Genomic DNA, 21666 nt, shown 5'->3' on the forward strand with positions numbered 1-21666 from the left:
GCTGTTTGTGCTGTTGGGCTGACAGCAATTATCTTTGCTTCCCTCTCTCTTGCTGGAACTTCACCGATAACCCCCAGCGTCCCTGAGGCTTCAGATCGTGCTCTCGGGCTGGCTATGATAACTTTTTTACAGGTGACATGTGTGGCTGGTGGAGCGATTCTTAGTACCTCGTTCAATAAAATGTTTGTGGTAGTTGGGGTGCCCGTGGGAGCCTGGCACCGTGTCTGCCCTCAAGGCCTTGCAGGGTCTGTTCTGCACGCAGGTTCCCGCACAGGTTGGTGTTGTCCCTGGGATGGGACAGAGGGGAGGTTTGGGCTGAGGAGAGCCCTGTGTCCTTGCCGAGGCTCCTGTTGGTCATCCTCTGAGTTTTTATTGCCTCTTCATAGAACAAAAGTAACTTGTTGAAAGCAGTGAGCACATTTTGTGGTTATGCTGAGCAGGATTTAAGCTTTCCTGGTTTTCTTACTTGGTACTGGGTGGAAGAGGACAAAATACCTTTGAAAGGTGATCCTAGAGTGGGCAGAAACTGGCTGGTTTCCTCTGTGCTGGGGACGGTGGGTGAGCTGGGAGGCTGCTGGACCTGTCCCCTGGTTGAATGAGGGTTGAGGGCAGGACTTTTGGGGGCTCCTTGCAAATGTCTGCGAGATGCCTGTAGTGAGACAGACCTGGGCTGGTCAGTAGAGGTAGCTGAGAGCCTCTCTTCTGAACTGCAGTGGCATAGTTTCCACAAGCTCTTGTGCCCACGCAAAAGCAGCTGAACGCAGTGCTTACTGCCTCCCTCCATCCCAGGTGGGGCTGATAAAGCTAAGGGTCATCAATCCCATCTTTTGTGGGTGTGGCACCTGGTGTGCCTCATCACCTGAGTGGCCACAGCTGAGGACGGTAACGGTTCACCTCAGAGTGGGCAGAAGATGGATGGGAGGGCGTGTTAACACACTGCAAGAAAAGTTGCCTTCAAAATTCCTGCTGTATACTGTGAGAGATGGAGAAATAAGATGTATTCAGAGTAAGAAATAAGTTACAGCTGTCCTGAGCCTTTGGGAGAGGTTTTCAGTGGCTGGGGAAGCTGGTGTGTGAGCAGAGACTCCAGGAGCAGCACTGTGGAATCTGTTGGGAGCAGGTTTCTCCTATAAAAATTTGCCTGTTGAGAGCGTCACTACTTGCAGGTATGTTCTGTAGCGACATGTCGTAGCATGACCTGAACCTTGGTGGATCTGTCCTCTGCAGGATAGGCAGTAAGCTTCGCCTTTGTGCCTAGTAAGCCTATGTAGTGGCTGCTTTGTGGGTATTCCTTGTAGCAGCACAAAGAGCTGCTGTGGCGTGTGCCCTGGAAGCAGAAGAAACCCAGAAAAGTGGGGTGCTTTAAAAGAGAAAGCAGATTTCTGTGAGTTGTTGAGGTTTTGATAAGTCCTGGTGGGATTGATCCCACATCTCAGGTTGCCATCACCTGTGGAGGTGAGCTTTGAGCAAACACATGAGGGATTGGCAGGAGTGACCGCAGGGTAAGAGATGAGGAGAGTGAGAATGGGATGTCTGCTATTTAGTTTGACTTGACCTGAGAGGGTCTTAAGCAATGTTAATGAAGGGAAGCAAGGAGAATTGCCTTTATTTCTATAGCAGCTCACACACGTTACAGCTGAAGTTTTTGCTTAAATGTTTGCTCCCTTAGCACTGGTGTCTGGCACACTGCAGAGACAGCCATGGGGTGTTCTTTGATGCCAAACCTGAACAGAAGTGTTGAGCCAATAATCTAACACAGGTAAAGGGAAGAGAGGAGGTGGTTTAATGCTCCTTAATTAGATGAGTTCAATTGTCTAATGACTAAATGCTTGTGTGAAGACGCTGGTAATTTTACTGTTTTATGCTCCACCCCCCAAAAAAAGAAAAATTTGAAAAATCAAGCAGTGTGTTGGTTTGAGACTGAGTCCTGATTGGAGGAGAAACAGCTCAACCCTGCTTTCCTTCTGTTCGTGGGTCAGTTTGAGTGTTCCACCAGCTATGATTCTGCTGTCAGTCCCTCCCTGCTCTCCTGCACCTCGCTGCTCCGCTTCAGGAGGAACCTGTAGTCTGGGGCCGATGAGTGCATGATGAGACATGTGCAGGGGCTGAGCATCGGAGAGGCTCTGGGGAGCCAAGCAGTGTGCAGCCTGGCAGGTCTACGGCACAGCCGTTCGCCCACCCTGCTGTGAGCGGCTGTGAGCAGTGCTGTGCTGGGAGCTTTGCTCTACTGCCTCACCTTCGCCATCGTCCCCTTTCTTCCAGCAGGCTTCAGTGCATCTCTGGAGAGAAAGAAAATGCCCTTCCGCAGTTGGTTTAATCTGACTGAAGACGACAGCGCTGCAAAAGGAGCGTTCTGCATCTGCCCTACCCACAGCTGTGCAGCTGAGAGGTAGCACTCCCTACTTCCAAGTGCTCCCAGCAGCGCGTTGCAGCCACGTGCGCTCACTGATCTGACGAGAAACAAAGTCTGCAGAGAAGAAAGAGGAGAGGGAGGCTTGCTTTGGGCTAGATAGACAAGCTGCTCCAGTGCATCTGTCGATGAGGTGGCTGGAGCTGACTCAAGGGAGAAAGTGTGGACAGAGGGCTCTGGGAGGCTGAGAGGGTTCCTTTGGCCACAGCTTGCAGCTGAATTGGGTAAAGCTGTGATGCTTCATACCCTTGTAGCTACTTCCAGCACAATCCCTGCCTAAACTGCTTCATCCTCAGCCCCCTGAGAACCCCTGTCTGTCCCATGTCTAAAGGCTCATTTTCTGTTTTATGATTTCCTGGAGCTTTCTCGGTGAAATGTTAGTTTTTTCCTGTTTACATCAAAATGGAGGTAGTGGCTGAAATATCATGCTGGTTTTTGAGAATAAGCAGAGATTTATTGTCGGGGAATTACTTTCTGGGATTTATCTTCCACCAGATTTTGTGTCTTTAGTAGGTAAATCACTGAACAGAATTAAACTTAACATGGTGTGATCTCCTGAAGCGCTCGAACAGCTCGTGTACTTCAGAAGCTGGTTTTGCTGATCTCCTTATTACTCTTGGAAAATAGATTGTTGAAGCGGATTTGAATTGTAGGCCTTTTTTAGCTGAAGTGCAAGAAAGGCCTCGAAAATGAGGTCAGAAGGTGTGTGTTTGCTGGGGAAGGTGCAAGAAGAGCTGCAGTGGGAGGTGCTGGGTTACTTGTGAGTTGGCAGGTATCCTGGTGGCTCCAGGAGCTCCTGTCCCTGTTCCTTTGCTGAGACCGCAGACAGTGCAGAGGGACTGTGCAGTGAATGGTGCTGCTGTGTGTGTGGGAGTAGAGGAGAGGGGAGGAGTGACCGAGTGGAGAAAATAATGATAAATAGTATAGGGAAAACCTGGAGCTGGAGGGTTGTCCGAAGGGAGGAGGAGTAGGAATGTGGAGGGAGAGAATGAAGGAGCATATCAAGACAATGAAGAGGATGCAAAAAGTAAATGTGATCACACAAGTTAACAGAGATGGGTGATGTCTTTTTTTTTTTTAATCTCTTTTTTGTCTGTGGTATGCAGTGCCCTGTGAGGTATGTGGGAGGGGTCTGAGATAGCCCCTTGCGGTCCCTGCTAGCCCTGCACATGTTTGTGAGGATCCCGGGAGTTGGAGAGTAATAAACCGTGTCACGTGTAATAACAGGAGAGGAGAGATGGGGAATATAAATGTGTTTATTTTTAAGTACTCGATGCATGCAACATGTGTGATTAATGTGAGTGATGTTGGTGCCTCTTGGTGTAAAATTTCCCTGAAGTGGTATTGCTTTGACATTTAAAATATGTAAAGGATCGAACTTTGTGTGCTCCCGCTGATGGCTTGGTGACAGCAGCAGAGATCTGATTTTTTATGCCCATCCTGGACTAAGTGCCTCCTCCCTGACAGGGCTGGGAATGTTTTATATAAAGCAAAAAGGAGGAAATGCAGGAGCGTGCATGGTGTCTGAGTTCTATTATGAGCTCAAAAAGGCTTGTTTTGGAGGGCTGCGCTCAACTGCATGAAAGGTTCAAGTCCTGACAGGACAGACGTCCCTGGGGCTGTGATGTGGCATAGCTTGGAGGTGCTCCAGGGGTGTGAAGGCTCCTGAGGGTGGCAGCAGGATTCCTGTTGGCTTATTTGAGAGTGGGACCAGCCTTCAGCTCTAGCCGGATGTACTAATGATCAACTGGTAAATGTCAGTGTTTGGCTGGATTTTCATTTGATTTTTCACTGTGCCTGTTTGGATACCATCTCTGGAAGTGTATTTTGTCCTTTTTCTCTACATTGGAGCAGATATTTCTGTTGTGTGGTATGTGTTATCGCTTTCTGTTAACCTCACTGTGCTGTTTTAACTTACTATCAGCATAGCTTTGTTTGTGACTGTGCTGTGAGACAGAGGAGCACAAGAAAATGGCCAAGCAAGTCATACTCTTGCAGCTGGAGTATTTCACATCGTCTGAAACTTCATTCCTTGCTTTTGGAGCAGTTTTACTAAGTCTCTAATGTCACATTTATGTGTTCCAGCAAACATAAGAAAAGACCTATGACTCATTAAGGAAAAAAACCCCAGCACCATGGAGCACAAACACTCGTTTAATGCTTTGCTGATAACTACTGTGCATATAAAACATGTTCAGGCTTACACAGGGGGACTCAGCTGGTGTCAGGATTTATTGCTAGTGACACCTATTTCCAAATTTCAGATGCTGGAAATGTTCCTCTTGGCAGGGTTTGCACAGAAACCCATGGGCAGTTGGATTTAAACGACTGTGTTCTCACATGGAGAAGGGGGCGCAACAAGAGCAGCTAGAGTGTGATTTGAAGAAGGGGCTTGTTGGGCTGATTCAGTTGTTGCCCATCACAGGGTTGGGCTGGTGTGGGGTCTGCCGATGGGTGCTGTGTGCTTCGGGTATGCTTGGTGTTTTCCCTGTGCTGAGTTTTTGTGAGCTGAGGTACCTGACAGAGCATCGAGTTCCTCTAAGTGCCAGGGATGAGAAGTCAAGTGACTTTGAAGAGGGATGTGATTGGATTGAAATAACAACATGAATATTTAGGGCTATATGTGGGGGAGATGGTCGATTCTGAAGTCTTTAATTGCAGGTGGCAGCACTGGAATGTGTCTGGCTCGCTATGGGGGTTAATGCTTGTATTTGTGGGTATCAGGAAAGGTGCAGAGGCAGTGTGCAACAATGCAGAATATTAATACCACATATTGTCATGAAGTAGCCAGGGAGTGGATCAAATGGACAACAAAGAGGCATTTAGTATGTTACAGAAGGTCGTGTCCAGCTACGTACCATTGCTCTCTTAAGAATCTGGCTGAACAAGGCTCACTTTGCTTCAGAACGTGTTTATAGCTTTTGGGAAAAGTAGATGGCTGTTGTGGAATAACTGCTGGGGACTCTCAAATGTTTTCCTGGCCATCCAAACATTTATTTAATTGGTGAACTGTTTCACTCTGTGACACCACAGAACTTCTGGAAAGTGAAAACAAGATGTTTTTTCCCTTTTCATGTGGCCGCTTGAAAAAATTACAGAATTTCAAAGTTGAAATGAAGAGAAACTAAAAGCCCTTCCTAAATGCAGTTTGACAGTTGTGTGTATTTAGATGCTCCAGCTCACTTAGATCGTATTTCCTGTGGTTCATGGAGATCCTGTGGCCTCTCCCAGGCATGGGAAATATCCTTTTGTTCAGGTGCTCATTGCATAAAACTTTCTCCTGTGCTACAAGCTCATCCTCGAGCACATGTGGTGCAGGAACTGGGATTCCACAAGTAAAGCTCTTGAGCTGGAGGTTGGGTAGTTCTGCTGTGCTTTCTCCATCTCCTTGAATGTTCCCTCCGTGCTGGCAGTCCCAGCTGCTGGGTTTCGGGGGGCATTGGGCACGGCCAGTCCTGAACGTGGGCCCCCTGGTTGGGTCAGCGAGGTGTGTTATTGGACTTTGGCACATAAGGCCAGGCAGAATGCTTGTTTGTCCCAAATTTAAATATGAGTAGTTGGAGGTTCATTTTTGTGCGTGGGCTTTGCGTGTGCAAAACTGCAGCGTGCATGCAGGGTGTAGTTGATTGAAAACCTTTGTTAGAACAGGATTTCTAGCGAGGTGGGGAGAAGTATGATTGTTTGTTACTGTAATAAATCAAGTGCTGACCTGACTGAATTGAGACAGCTGTGGTTTCTGCTGTGGCTCATTCTGTTTTCCCAGCCTTGTGAATATCACCTTCGGTAGTGTCAGAGTAGGATCTTGAATTTGTGTTCTGTCTTTGTCCCTGCTAGGGAATTCCTACTAAATCCATTTGTTTAAGCCAGATGCTGAATGATTGGGAAAGAATCACTTGGGAATGGTTGTGAGCAAGAGGATAGCGAATAGACTTTGCCACTTATCCTTTGTTTCCTCTGCTTGAAAGTGTGCGAACCTGGCCGTGCGCTGCTGTCAGCTGCCCTGCCTGTTCTTGTCATCAGCATGAAATGCACCTGGATGAGACCCATGGTCTCCATGGACTCTCTCATCTCTCGCTCTTCTTTCCATCTCTCCATAACTAAGTTAGTTTGAAGAAAATGTTGATTTTTGGTTTTGTTCAAAAAAAAAAAATTGAGAAGGTAGTAGAAGCCAAAGATACTGGAGCCCAGCATTGGCTGAGACAAAACAACTGTTTATACCAGGCAGTGGGAAGAGCTGTAGTTGGTAAAATGTTGGCACTTCTGATGTTTCTCTCTGTTGTTGCAGTTGCCATGCTATTAGCCTTGAGCATCCTGGTTCTCAGGTGTAGATGGGGGAAATGGGTAATTCCTCAGGGGATAAGGCAGCAGTTTTGATGAATGGCTACTGCTCTTCTTTTGCCAAGCAGTTATGTGAAAATTCCCTGCAGTTGGTGGGCTGCCCATTTTTAATCAAAGCCATGCTTCCCAGATCTAAACACTCAACAGAAAACAGAGCTGCACAACAATCAAGTGTGTTGGAGTCCAGATTTTGAGCTGGTTTGAAAAATAAGCATGTAATTTTCTGAAGTGTAGGTCAGTAGCTGGTCTTCTTGGAAAGTGTGTTGGCTTGTTGTACCTGTTCCTGGCTGGAGCAGGCTGAGCCGCTCGCTGTGCTGCAGCCCTGTGGGGTAGCAGTGGTTCACAGCAAGCGATGCACTTGCTCTGCTGGAAAACCCCTGCAGCTCCAGTGCAGACCTTAGTGGCTTTACTTGGAAAAAAAACCCCAAACTGAAGACATCTTAAAATCCATACAAGATAAATTCAATTTTTATTTAGAAAATGAGACCCTTAGTGATAAATCCAGACCTCCCTCATTTATGACAGTTGTGTTTAGGTCACAGGGGCGTGTTTCACTTGTTTCTGACAGCTTGGCATCATCTCTTATTTTTATTACACCACAGAGACCAGGGAATAATAAATTTGCATCAGTGTTCTACCCTTGCTGTGTTTCTCTGCTTGGCCTGCCCAGCTGCCTCTGTGCTTCTCGGAGTCTGTTATGGAGCTGTCGGGTATATGGCTGCTTTGTGCTTTGGTGTAAAGCGATGTGTGCTTTGCACAGGGGCTTGGTATCTTGACAGACAGACACCAATTTCCTGCAAATTATGATGTTAGTAACAAAGAGCAGGTGCAGTTCGTGGTGTGAAAGAGCTTTAATGCACTACTGAGATCCTGCTGACCAATTTCCGCTTGTACAAAGCCTTCTATCGGTGCACAGTTTCAAAGTCGCTCTGCTCACTTGCAGGAAATGGGTTTATGCACGTGAATCCTAGGAAAGCTCCTCATTGTGGAAGATGGGATCTCTCCGCCTTGGGACACTGAAGTGTCAGTGTGGAAGAGACTGAATCTGACTTTCCTGACATGTAGTTTCAGCTGAATAGGGTAGAGGTTGTGTCCAGAAGTGGAGCTCTGTATCCTTTACTTTTCTTCTTCTTGTCATCTTCTGCCCAGAGCAGATGTCACTTAAAGGTATTGAGACCTAAACCTGGAGAGGGCGTGCGGAGCAGAGGAACAGGCCTGGGTGATGCACGTGGCACCTGTTGCCTCTGATCTGTAGTTGGTTATAGAGCGCCCTGATGCCGTGCAAGCAGTGAATGATGTGCTGGGAGCAATGGGTATTGCTGCCACTTTTTTCCTTAGATTGCCTTTTTTTATTCTGCAAAATAACAGGTTCTATTTATTGGTGCTTAAGGGTTTTTTTTTTCCTGAAATGTTGGTGGCCATCAGTTGTCTCAGATGCTTTTTACAGAAAACTAGAAAGCAAGCTTGCCATCTCCCAGTCTTATTTCTTATGTTAGTTTCAAGGGAGATGTTCCTGTGCAAGGTTGGCGCGAGTGGCTGTGCCAGGAGGTGCTGTCTGGTCTTGGAGAGCTGTGCAGGGCTTCCTGGCAGCTGCACAAGCAAAGCAGGTCACTGCCCAATTCCGAGAGAGGAAGAAAAGTCAAATCCACGGCAGGTTTGGACCTGGAGCTTTGAACGTGGCACAGAGTAGGCGCAAGGCTTGCTCCTTGCTGTAGTTCCTGGCAGAGTGGAGGTGTGGCAGTTCATCAAATGCCACACTGCCCTACGGCTTCAGAGAGCCCTTTTGCCAGGGGGTGGAAGGATTTGAGAGCCAACCGCGGTCTGTTAAAAAAAAAAAAAAACAACAACAAAAAACCTTCCTGACCTATAGGAAAAGGGGAAAAGAGAAGGGGTAGCTTGGGTTGAGTTGAAACAGCCTTGTACGCTGTGTAAGAGCAAACAGAGGAATTTGGGCGGGTGGAGAACCAGCCCAGAAGGAGGTGATCCCTAGAGGCTGCTGTGCATTTATTTGCAAAGAAAACACTTTGAAGGTGCTCCAAGTGCAGACTTGCAAATCAGCTGCCTGATGTGCCAAGCTTGTGAAGCTCTGCCTTTCCCTGCTCCCCACCTTGCAAGGACTTTGCGGGGCTTCCCGAGGGGAGTGGGGAGCAGCACAGACCCGTTGGCCTGGCTCTGCCTTAGCAGCTCATCTCACTTGTGTCCGTCTCATTCATTTCTGAATCATAAGAGGAAAAACAACACAAAACACAACACGCTAGCTCCTGAGCTTATGGCCAAATCTTGGATTGCTTTGTGGACAGAACTTCCTTTGAAATTACAGGGTATTTGGCTTGGTTAAAGATTGGCACACTGGGAAAGCCAGTGTTGGATTATTGTAAGGTCAGAGAAGGGGTGCATAGCGAGGTCTAGGGGATGTACTTCCTTTTTGACAGATTACCATGTGAATAACGAGTATTGACTTAGAGCTTTCTCATTTCCACATAGGTTAGTCCGCACAGTGTGGCTGCCCAGGGAATTTCTAGCCCTACTCCACAGATGGGAGGACAAGCAGAGGGACTAGTGAAGGCTGCGGCACCTGGGTCAGAGCGGAGCAAGGCCTCTTGGCTGCCCAGTCCCCCAGTGGTGCTGTGTGTCGTGCCTGAGGGCTTTCAGCATGGAGCCGAATCCCACCCGTGGGAACAGAGTTCAGTGCAGCAGTGCTGGGGAGGTGAGGAGCGCTGAGGTGCAGCTGAGAGCACACGGTTTTGCACTGACATCAGCTGGACTTCATGCCACAGATGCTGGGATAACGAGGAACAGAAGAATTCTTCCCCTTTCAGCTATTACATCCAAGTGTCTCTTCCTCCAGCTCTCCCATCCTGTGTGGTTGAGTGAGGATGATTTGCACCAGCTGATCCCTGTAGGCTGAGTTCCTCTACTCTGATCTTTTGGGTGGGGGTTGTCCCTTCCTTAACTTACGTACGCTCTTAGCCCGCTAATATAGGAGGGCTTGTACAAAGACCATTGCGTCTGCAAGATGGTAGCTGCTCTGGCCTCTCATGGGTGCTGTGTTATTTAAAAGCGGAGAGGAAGAGGCGTGTGGTGGGGGAAAGGCTCTTCAGAGGGTGAGTCACTCTGGGAGCGCCCACCACAACTGGGCAGCTCACCAGCATCTCCCTTTGGGGAGCTTATAAATCCATGTTCTGAATCGATGTGTGAAATACACGAACTTTCATTCAAAAACCGATGGGGCTGCTGAGACCTCTGGCAAATATGTGGCAATATTTGTTTTTTTTTTTCAGAAACAGGTTATTTCACCTTTATTATGAAGCTTACACCTGTGCATCTGCTTCCTCCACACACCATTTTCTAGGCTTTTGCCTTATCAAGGCATTATTCGTTGGTCCAGAACTGCCATCACCGTGCCTTGAGTTCATAGTGGCTGTAAAATGACTTTGGTTTTATTTTGAGCACAGAACCAAATTATAGTGGCAGTGTGGGGAAATGTTAGGTCCAAAGTTTTATTTTGCTTATATGTATTTTAAATGGGATTAAAACTACAACCAAACAGCAGTGGGATCATGGGAGTCTTCCCTTCTCAAAGGACAAGAGCTACACAGCCAGGTGGTGATCACTTGTGAAAACATCTCTCTAAACAGCAGGCATTCCTTTTTGGAAAGAGGAGCAGGAGCCAGGATCTGGGCACGCTGCTGGGGCAGGCTCAGTTCTGCACACACCGTTCCCTCCTGTAACTCTGCTGTTCTGAAAAAAAAAAACCCAAAAAGCAGTTACCAGCTAGAAAAAGTACTTGATAAGCCTGCGAGCAAGCTCTTGTTGGAATTTTTTAGACTGTGCAGCTTGCAGTTTCTCACCGAGCAGTTGACTTAAGAGAACAGAGTAAGCGTTGTCTTGGGGTCTAAATTGGAGTAAGACTGACTCCAAGGTCAAGTGTGACCATTTCATAACAAATAGTCGCATGTTTGTTTTCATCCTGTGGCTCAGGGCCAGGGCACTAACTTTTAAGCCTGTGGGGGGGAAGGTAAGATAAGGTTGTTCTGTTCTGTGCATGTGATTGATCTTAAATAGGAATAAAATACTTCAAGTTTTCCTCTCTGAGAGCTCCAGGAATAGTAGCAAGCAGTGCACCTGGCAACTTAATACAGGGAAAGAAGAGATTGGAGTCTGGGGGACAATCCAGTATTTCAGGTTTGAGCTGAAAGTCCTTCTGCTGCAACCGATGCTTGAATGTTACCTCCTTCAGCAGAAGGACTGATGCCTGCCAGGATTTAAACCTAGAGCTGCAGAGGAACAGAGCACTTTTTTTCTAGGTAAGATATAGGTTGCTTGGCTAACTCTTACTTGATATCACACATTTTTACAGCATGTCTGTTGGTTCAGGGAAAGATAGGGAAAAGGATGCTTGCTCATCCTGTGTTCTCCTTGCCAGAGACTTACATGAGCCATTCCTGTCAGCCTGAGTCACCAACACCACTGCAAGATAAAAGCTGTGGTTCCCATCGGATGAAAACCAAAAAGGAACATTCTTTATATTGGTCACTTTGTCATTCTTGTGCTAGAAGAGACATCTCTCTCTGGCTGGGGTGGAAGGCAGCCAGAGAAGTCTTCTTGTGACTGGTACTAGGTTGGAACAGAATCCATTTCAACTGAGGAAAAACAATGATTCCTTCTCTAAAGTGGACAAATAGCTCCTCTCCAGAACTACTAAAACCCTTCATCTCTCAAAGGCACCAGTGGGAAAAGCAGGGGATGTGTAGACAGCAGCCTAGTACCAGTTCTGCACTTCACTCTGAACCTGACAGACAGCAAAATAGAGAGATTCTTCATAGATATAGTAAAAGCTACTAAATAGCACAAATAGATTTTTAACTCCCCCAATGAATACACTAATTATTTTAGCCAGTTTTCAAGGGAGAAGTTGCCTTTTTTTTTTTTTTAAAGGGAATGTTTGCAGACTTATTTCTTAGCAGATACAGTGAGAGGAGAGATTCCAAAGGGCTTTGCTGCAATTAAGGGAATGGTTGCATTAGGTTGTGCTGCAGTGATTTAGCGCGTGAGAAGGAAAATCCCAACTGAGTGGTTTACACACTGATCCTGAATGTTTTGATGAAAGGTCAGACTCAGCAATGCTTTTATTCTTATTTGGAAGTCTAAAGAGTCCACTGAGGCGTTATATCTCTTAAGTAGGGGTTGAATGTGTAAATATCCACAGGTAGCTCTTTACTTACCCCGTCATTTTGTTGTGAATTTAATTAGGGAAAGCTTTACTTGAAAGTTGGAAGTCCAATCTCTACTTGCAGTAGGAGGCAGCATTCCTGTAGTCTCTCCTGACTTAGGATATTGTGTATTTAAATTCTGTTCCTTACTGCCTTAAAGGACTTACAAAGTAGCTAGGAGGAAGACAATAAAGGCCTAGGAAAGCTGGTTGATTTTGCAAGGATTGCTGTCTCCAAGCTCAGGAGTGCTCCATCCTGATGTGCAGCAATTCAAGCAAGAGTGGCTGGATAAGCAAGGAGCTTCTAAGAAAGAAATGAAACATATAGTGTATAAGCGGTGGAAGGAGGGACATGTGACCTGGGAGAAATATCAAAACACTCTCTGAACATGCATTTTGGGGTCAGGAGAGCTAAGGCTTGCTTGGAGCTGAATCTGATGAGATGTGAAAGTCAAGAAGTGCTGCTGCAGCTGTATGAGCAAAAGGAAGACTAGGGAAAATGTGGAGCAGGGGTACTGGGGTGATGTTCTGTGATGAAAAACTTGATATCGGCTTTAGCAAAGCTTTTGGTACCGTTGCCCCTTAACATCCTTCTAGACAAGCTGATGAAGTACAGACTCAATAATGGGCTGTGAGGTGGACTGAAAAGTGATTAAGCTGCTAGACGTAGAGCTGTGAGCAGGATGAGGTCAATTTGGAGGCCAGTTGCTAGTGGTGAACCCCAGAAGTCAAAACTGGGGTCAGTACTGTTTAACATCTTCATTATGGCCTGGATGATTGAGCAGAGTCCACCTCAAGTAAGTTTGCGGATCGTACCACACTGAGCTGGGTGGGTGGCTGACAGGTGAGGTGGATGTGGTGTTGTTCAGCAAGACTTGACAGGAACCTCATGAAGATCAGCAAAGGGACATTGGAAGTCCTGCACCTGGAGAGCGGCAGCCTTGTACAGCGGTGTGAGCCGAGGGCCCACTGGCTGGAAAGCAGCTCTGCAGAAAGGTTGTCTGGGGTCCCGCTGGGCATGAGCCAGCAACGTGCCCCTGTGGCAAAGAAATCCAACAGCATCTTGAGCTGGTGATCAGACCTGACTGTCATGGGGATACCGGAGCAGAATGCACACCCTGGACATCTGCCTGGGAACTGGGAGACCGCACGCTCTGTCCATGTGTCTGGGCAGTTTGCTCACAAGAGCAATGTCTAAACAGGGAACTGCAGGGTCTGTGGAGGGTTTAGCTTCTGGTGTGGGTCGGTCTTGGGTGGGGGAGGCACCGGCTCCCACTCAGTGCCCAGGCGGAAGGTTCCACTGCTGTGTTGTGAGCCCTCCAGGCAGCTCAGGTCTCATCCGTTCTTCCTAATAGCAGCCCCTCTGGAGCCCGCTTCTCAAGTTGACCTTCTGAAACTTAGAAGCTTGTCACAAAACACCTACTGCATGTAGCATAATCAGATGCAAATTATCTTTTGTTACTTTTGTCATGATCCTGATCTGAAACACCCCTTTGTAGTAGGGGTGCATGTGGGGTTTCCACTGGGCTCTGTAGCACTGGATGAACAGACAGCTCAGCTGAGGTGGAAAGAGTTACTTCTCTTTATTGCTCCTCTGTGTTTTCCTGGGTATTTTAATTAAAACCAGATAGGGGAAAACTTTTCACACAGTTTCCAATCTTTAGTGATTTCACCTGCTGTTGAAATTTGCATCAAGAGGTAATGCTGAAGGGATGATGTAAAGAGGAATGAATGCTCCTTTTAGCCACTATGAATAGAGGCTTCTCATATCAGTTAAGTGTTGATTTTATAATTATGAGAAGATTACACATTTCTGTTATTTTTCAGCTGGTCCTCTTAAGACATAAATTAACTTAACATTTCACCACTTTGTGTAACGTTCCAAAATGGAGAAGGGAGGTTTGGCTGATAAATTCTATAAGATCATGTTTATTTGGATATGTTTACTATAAATAACAACGTGGAAAACTGCCTTCCTAACCCTTTGGTCTATTCTCTCTGCTCACCCTTTCCCTGATTTTGCAGTTCTTGAGTTTTCTTTTTGCTGCCTCTAGAAATACTTCTAACAAACAGTTGTTTTGGAGGTGTTTTCTCCACAACTCTTCTTGAGTTGTGTTTTTCATAAGTGTTGCTGAAAATCGAGCCACAGCTCCTTTGCTGCATGACTGTGGGTGGCGGAGGAGATGAGTTCCTCACTAAATAAGTGATGTCTGGGTGGTGCAGTGCTCCAGGGAGTGGTGAGGTGTCAGGACTGGGAGAAGAGGGGCATCTTGCCTCTTGTTCACCACTTCGACTTGAGTCCGTCATCCAGCTTCACAAGAAGTGGAATCCATCTTCCAACATTCCGCTTAAAAAGAGGATGCTTTCCCATCTTGGCATGTAGACGGTGAGTAGAGTGGGTGTAGGGAAGACACCAGTGCTGGTTCTGGGAACAGACTAGACCTCTGTGATGTGTGGTTGTGTCCTGCAGTGCTGGGGGCTGGCTGGCAGCTGCTGGCATCTGTTTTGTGAAGGCAAGACTCATTAGGCACTGGAGCACCAGTGGCAGTGCTGCCCACAGTGGTCATTTCAAAAGTTAAATCCTTTCTCCCCTCAAGCAAATGGCCTTCAACATTAGACACTGAGGCCAAAGTATATTTCAGTGTTTGCCTCTCAGTGCCAAGTGCTATCGCAGGACACGTGTTCTTTAATAGAAGTGGATTAGCGCTTCAGCTAAGTGGTTGCAGGTTTCTCAGTAGAGGTTGTGGGCCAAGTGTTGGGCTGCAGGTGCAGTGGACAGGTTGTGAAAAGAGCAGATGATGCCAAAACCCCATTGTAGCTGAGGTTTGCCTTTTTTCCAGGTCCTTTCTGAGATAACTCACTGGTCAGCATCTTGTACGTTTTTTCCTCTGCCCAGCCTTTGCAGAGGAGCCAGACACTTCTACCATGAGAGCATAAAACATGTGTGGTAAAAACCCAAGTGTTTCTAGGCACACAGTCTAACTCTGGATGACAGTTTATCACCAGCTGAGAAATAGTAACTGAGTGCATAAGCAGAGTCTACTACGTGTATAACCATGCCAGTTTCCCAGTGTTTTCATCTGAGAAAATTACCTCTAGTCTTTTTTTTTTTTTTTTTCTGGCCTTCTATACCTGCTTCACTCCCATCTTGTGTCAAGATGAGTGAGAGAGGGACAGTGCTGTGGGATATTTGTGCAATTCAGGATCATTCATCAATAGTAATTGGATGTGGATCAAGCGTATGTTCACGTTTCTGTCGAATTAGCCAGATGGATCACCAGCCCCAGAGTTCAAGCCAGCTGCTGGAGAGCAGACTGTTATCTGATTCAAAGCTGATGATACTCAATCCAGCAAAAAGTCAGAGCAGTCCAGATGGATGGTACCTGACCAGGCAGAAATCTTGCTAATATGGAGTTAACCACTGGTACTTTACATGGTGTGGCATCTTTTTATGCGATACTGAGGCTAATAACGCTGGATTTATTCAGTTGTTGGAACATGGCCTCGTGTGCTAGTGGTGGTGCCTGTCACAGTGGAAAGTTCACGATTGAGCAAAGAGAGATTTGCCTTCTCCTGTGAGTCTGGGCACTGGGCTGCCCTGGAGAGCAAGCCACTGAACGTGAAAATGGAGTTCTGGTCCTTTCGTGGTTACAAGACATTATCTATGCAAGAATCACTGCCCACAGGAATCTGACTACAGCCTGGAACAGTGTGTCTGCCATAGGTCTGGTCCTGCAGAGCAGCCAAACGCATCAAACTGCAGAGATTTGGAGAAGCTTCAGTTTGCTGTGGCACTTGACAGCGTGTTGACTTGGTTTTTACTTTTTTTTTTTTCCTTCCCCCAGTTGGATCCATAGGAAGGAAGTGAGCCTACATATATAGCTTGTAGTGTCAGTGCTTCCTGGAGGTGGAGGAGAGGCAAAATTAGAATATCCTGTTTACATGTCGTTAGTGCTGTATTTGACCAGCTGTCCCAAGGGCTTTTGGCTTGCTGGATCAGGACAGGCTTTTCTTATGGTCTGAGAGTCTTCCTGCCCTACTGGGTAGAGGAGTCTGGCTGTTTGCACTAGCACTGAGCACCTCCCTGCGCCGGGCTTGCCAGCTGCAGAGGAGACTGGGCTTTTTGCTGTAGCTGAGGCTGGGAAGGCGAGACCTGCCAGGACAGGTACTTCAGAGCTAAAAATCTTTCATGAGCTGAAGGTGGCAAATGACTTTCTGGAACAGTTGTTCCTGCAGGATGTCCTTGCAGGGAGGTATATTCCTACTCCCCGTGTTCTCAAAGCATCCTTGAGTCACATGCCTTGCTGGGACTGAAAAAAATAACTGGTTAAGAGGGTTGGTGAGAGAGGTTTTCAGTGATATCTGGCTTTTCTTAAGCAAATAATTCGGTCTGCGTGAGTAGCTTGGTATAATGCCTGTGTATATGCAAGCTTATGTTTAAGCAAACTAATTTGTGCTTCTGGAAATGCTGAAGAACCTCCATGTGACAGCGAGAACCAGTGAGCCGGTGTTGGTGGCACCTTTGTGGAGAGGGTGTTGGGAATGTAGGGCTGCTGTGGGCGCCCAGGGCTTGTGGAAGGAGCTGCGGAATGTATAACCCAATGTGATTACGTAATCCATGCCTTTTCCAAACTGTCATGCTCATTCTGGAAATAGACCGTTATCTAAGAAAATAGAACAGTGCACCTGGAAACTTTCAGACTAGTCTCCCTGTTTAATCATGAGCCCGTTTTATATACGTCAAGGAAGGCAGCTGTAATATATGACCTTTTTCTGCCGTATATTAGAGTGACTCATACGTAAATGTCAGGAGAGTGTAATGAAAGCTCTCTCCAACTTGATGTCTGTGCACACAATATTTTCAGGTCTGACGTGCTGTGGAGTTCAGGGTGTTTCAGCTGCGTTTTTGGTGCTTTTGGTATCACTGTTGTTACCTGGTTGCACAGATTTTTCTAAGCTGAAGGATTTAAGCAGATTCTGTTTCTTCAATGTCATCTTGGAAGGCTTTTCCTCTGAAGACCACGCAGGTGTCAATGGTTCCTACGTAAAAGAAAAGAGCTAAGACACAAAAACTAATTGGTTTGCTAAAGACAACTGATAAAGACAAAACTGGAGAAGGGGGCTGGTACAGTAGAGTTGCTGGCTGGTTCTGTACTGTGATCCCTGTCATTTATACAGGGAAATCTGCAATGTGTGGATAGACGGATTATTATCAATATGTGGTATCAGTAAGCACAAAGGAAAGGTGATGAAAACATGATCTTTATTTTCTTTTATTGTTTATTTACTGTAGTAAAACTGTCTCGATGTCTGTAAACCTGCTACTGGAAACAGCTTAAATAAAGCTTAGCAGGTCCACGTTCTGCCTTGTTGTTACGCCAGAGCAAGTCTAAAGTAATGGCATGGGGAAACATCTCATCCCAGAGCTCAGATGGTGCAACCAGCTAAATGAACTTGTAGAAGTTAAAGCACTGGTAGTAATTGCAGTATCCATGTTAAAAACCAAGTGTTCATGTGAGTGTCTTGACAACCTGAAGGAATGCCCATTATATGCGGCGTGAAGGTCTCTCTTCCTGAATCTGTGTGAGTGTACAGCTGAGCTGGATGCCCCATGTGCTCTACACCAGCTTCTGAACATGAAATATGCCCAGGAGTACTGGGGAGCTTTGGATATTGGTATTGGATCTTTCTGTACTGAAATGTGGACCTGCAGGAGCATCTCTCTTGCTGTCTGTGTGCCTGTGTGTGTCTCTGAGCTTGCCTGGTGACTCTGGATGTGGTGGTGTGTCCTCCTTTGCCAGCAGTTGTACCAGCTCACAGTTTTGCTGGCCCTAGCCTGTCTTCACCCAATGGCCGCTCCTGCTGTGCTAGAAATTTTGCACTCCTCGGGCTGAATTGGACATGTAGTCACACTTGCTGTGTTGCAGGCCAAGTAAGTGTGGTTTGAGCTGAAATGCCTTGTTGACCTGGTCTCTTCGGGCTCTAAGAGGATGCGTGTCCACAATGAGACATGGGGATGCTCAGCAGAAGTGGGGCAGTAGGACAGTGAAGGGGCTTTACAGACATGCTTTTCCCCTCATGCATTCCCAGTGGTGCTCTTCTTACACCCCTAGCTGTGTCTCTTTGCCAAGTCCAGTAATCGCGAGGTACTTTTAGAAGCAGGATTTTCTTCCATCTTTTATTTGTCAATAATTAGGCTGCTGAAGTTATTTGCAAGTCTCCTTGTGGTGTGGTTGTCAACCTGAGCATGAAGCCTGAGCGCTCAGCTGAGCTCTGAATCATAGACAAAGCAACCCAACGCGGCACAGACGACAGAGCAGCCACGAGAACTGCTCAGTCTTCCAGTTCATTGCCTCAGTAGCAAAAGATCTTTCTATAAATGACAAGAGAGAAGTATAAATCATCCTGGAGCTGCCACGCACTAAATCAAGAAGCAGAGAGATGAATGAATGTTTGTAAACCAAGTGTCAGTGTAACTAAAACACTGCACAGAACAATAGGCTTGTGATATGCCTTGTGCTGTCGGGAGGCTCTGGGCAGAGCTGAACATCCACACAAAGGGAAGTTTCGCGGAGGCACAGCAGCTGCAGCCGGGCAGGATGAACTCTGTGCAGATAGCATCAGTACCTTTGTGACTGAGAGCGGTAATTTCTCATACTGTATGAAGCAATAAGCATCTGCTGTGCTAGCTTTAGGTTTTCACTGCGTGACTGGGTGTATCTACTTTACAGTAACAAAAGCTTTCCACTTTCCAGCGGCTGCTAATCGGAGCTGATACCAGCTCCCATGACGTTCCCACTCCACAGTGCTGACCTGGAGTTGCCGTGGTTTAATTCAGCAGCACAGACTTGCCCTAGGCTCAGAGCTGCTAAAATATGGAGTTGGGGAGGGTGGTGTTTGAGAGCTGTTTCTACAGCCCTCTGTGTTCCCAGCCTCTCGCCCATCACCTCACCCTACCTCTGAAACTCTGGAAAGTTTCCGACAAAAACAAACAGCCTGTGTATTTACTGAAGCACGAAGTAATAGGCTGAGCCCTGCTGACAGTGCCAATCACTCAAGCAGGTAAAATTCAGCTCTATGTCCTTATCAGCACTGTCGTTCCTGGTCCCAGCACCTCCCTTGATGGCCATGACTTCTCCCAGCAGCTTTGTCCTACATGAGCCACAGCCTCATTGAGCCATAAGCAGAGTCGGGGTAATGAAAATTATTCCTGGAGCTGGAGAGAACCTGTAGCTTGCTTCTACAAAACTTCCCATGAGTGTGAACTTCACTGCGTTTGTAATCAAATCATAAATTAATCTCAAACTTCTATTTCTCTAAGTTCTAGATGTGTGTCCCTCCTGCCCTGAGTCTGTATATTAGTTAAGTTTCCTATAGGAGGCAGGCACTGAAGTGATGGAGATGGTTTTAAGTCAGCAGGTGTATATCTCAAAGGCTTAAGTAGTTTATTGGTGAAGTTTTCTACCCTCTTTCTTAGGGAGGAATGGAAGGTTGGGGTAGTCTCAGTGAGGTTGAACAGTGACAGTAAAATTCCCTGGTTCGTGGACTTTTTTTCTTGCTTTGCTTAAGCTGTGGTTTGTGTAAGGTGGTGTGGCCCATCTTCCTCTGTTTTGACCTTTTCCAGCCTCCAGCATGGTTGCTGCAGGGGTGCTTGGGTGCCAGAGTTGTGTTCCAGGATGGGGTTGGGTCCCTCTTGGTCATGGGGTGTTGTGTGCCGAGTGTGGATGGGCTGTAGCTTGGGAGGGGAACTTCAAAATGTTTACCTGAGCATTTCCCACTTGTTCTAGTCTGTCATTTTCAATCTTAATTCAAGTTGTGGTGACTTCTGATCTTCCTCTGGGGGAGAGGGCAGTGCTGGTAGCTTATCCAGAGAGTCTCTCCATGTCCATCACAAGACAACTTAGGCCAGGTCTTTCTGCAACTGTGTGATTACTGCGGAGCCTGTCCGGGATAAGTTATTTTACTTGTGCATACCAGACTTCATTTTATGTTGAGTTTTGAAGCCTTGGTACATTTGCCAGGTATCTGCTAGGTGGCAAATCAAAGCCCTCCAGCGAGAGCTACCTGTGGTATCGAGGGCTGGGGGGAATGTCCCAGGCTGCTTCCCTTGCTCCTGCCTGGCTGCTGGGAAGAGGCGCTGCCCCTGTGCCCTGTGTGGATGCCTTGTTTCTTCTGTCTGCCTCTGACTGGGAGATGACGTGTGCATCGGAAGATCCCTCCTCCTGTGGTGGTTGGAAGGAACGGAGCATTTTTCTTGCCTGAAGTCACCTCTCGGCATCTGAGCTGCCGCAGCCCAGGACGTCTGCACAGTAGCTGCTGTCAGCTTGGGCAGGTACTGCTGCAGCAGTGGCACGGCTGCCAGGCCTTGGGGCAGCTCTGGTGCTTCACTGTTTACCCAGCTCCTTGCCAGAGTATTGCTTTAAAGGTAGCAGCAACACCCTGTGTAAAACCTGCCCGGGCGTGAGATCAGTGGCTGCAGGCACGGCAGCCCGTGTGGGAGCACCTCCTGTGGCCAGGGACACGGGCCAGTGTCTGATGCAGCCCCTCCATGCTCCTCTCGCAGCTGGCTCCTGTTGTTGCAGTTTGATTTCTTGAGCTGTTAAGTCTTTCCTCCTCCTTTGTTCTTCCTGCCTCATGGCTGTAGGTTTTCATTCCTGTGCCCCTGCACCTTGGCTGGGCCACGAGTATGGAGAAGCTTACTGAGGACTTCTGTACAGATGTGTTTTTCCTGCCCGAGAGAAGAAAAGGGGATTTTGCAGTAGCCCAGTGTGATGTTCACCCACCCTTTTCCCAGCACTGCAGCCTGAACAGAACTGCAGAGGCAAGCAGGGAGTCATCTGTGCCATGTGTTAGTTGTTAATTTTAGCTTTACCATAACTCCTGACGACAGGGCTTGGCTGTTTCCTACTGTAGGCAGCGTGTAGCAGTTTATCCTGGAGATACGGTGTGGCTGTAAGGCAGTAAAGCTGCAGCTCATCCCTGGGCTGTGCTGTGCTGTAAAGAATGCTGTAGCCAGATTCCCCTCCTGACTCAGAGTCATATGGCCATATGGTACCATTTTTCTTGCATTTGTGCTAAACCCTTGACTTCAGGTTAAGTGAGGATGGCATTAGGCACAGGCTGTGTTCCACACGTGTCTGAGGACAAACCCTGCCCAAAAGGTGGTTATGTATCTGCTATTAGAAGTACTCTGTTTTGCCTTTGCCTACTGCGCTCTTCCCAGCTGGGTGCTGTATAGCTTCAATATCTTCTTTAGGTTGTTGCCGATACCTTTGCTTGTTCCGATGCAGTGCATTCAGTCTCTTGAGTCTGGAGCAAAAGAGTTGACTACATAAGGAAATACCTGTCTTATTTTCCATTGGTGCTGATATTAGCATTTTGCTAATGCATGAATTACCCAGAGGTTAAAGGTGTGGGAAGCACTGGCAGTGTGCTGTAGCTTACTCTAGCAGGGAGTCTCTAGAGTTCCTTCTGTTCCTAGTGTGGTTTTTTTTTTTCCTTGGTTGTCTTTTGCTGTGGTCCCTCAGAGTGTGTTATATTCTGTCTCTGCTCTCGTGCTTGGTGAAATGCCATGTGAGGATGCAAACATCTCTGTCATGCTGTGCTACCACTCAGCCAACTTTTATGCACACCTTGAGTATATGCAGTGTCTTAGAGCATCTCTTTTTGTGGCTAAAGAGAACACCAGATTTGTGGGAGAGCTGAT

At 47.1% G+C, this 21666-nt stretch overlaps 1 protein-coding gene across 1 annotated transcript in view; it reads left to right on the forward strand.

Moving 5' to 3' along the window:
• Positions 1-21666, forward strand: part of WTIP (WT1 interacting protein) — a 68315-nt gene that overhangs the window by 1912 nt on the left and 44737 nt on the right. The gene's annotated exons all lie outside the window — the stretch shown is intronic.

The sequence above is a fragment of the Phaenicophaeus curvirostris genome, chromosome 14, assembly GCF_032191515.1.
Source record: "Phaenicophaeus curvirostris isolate KB17595 chromosome 14, BPBGC_Pcur_1.0, whole genome shotgun sequence".
NCBI classification, from domain to species: Eukaryota; Metazoa; Chordata; class Aves; order Cuculiformes; family Cuculidae; genus Phaenicophaeus; species Phaenicophaeus curvirostris.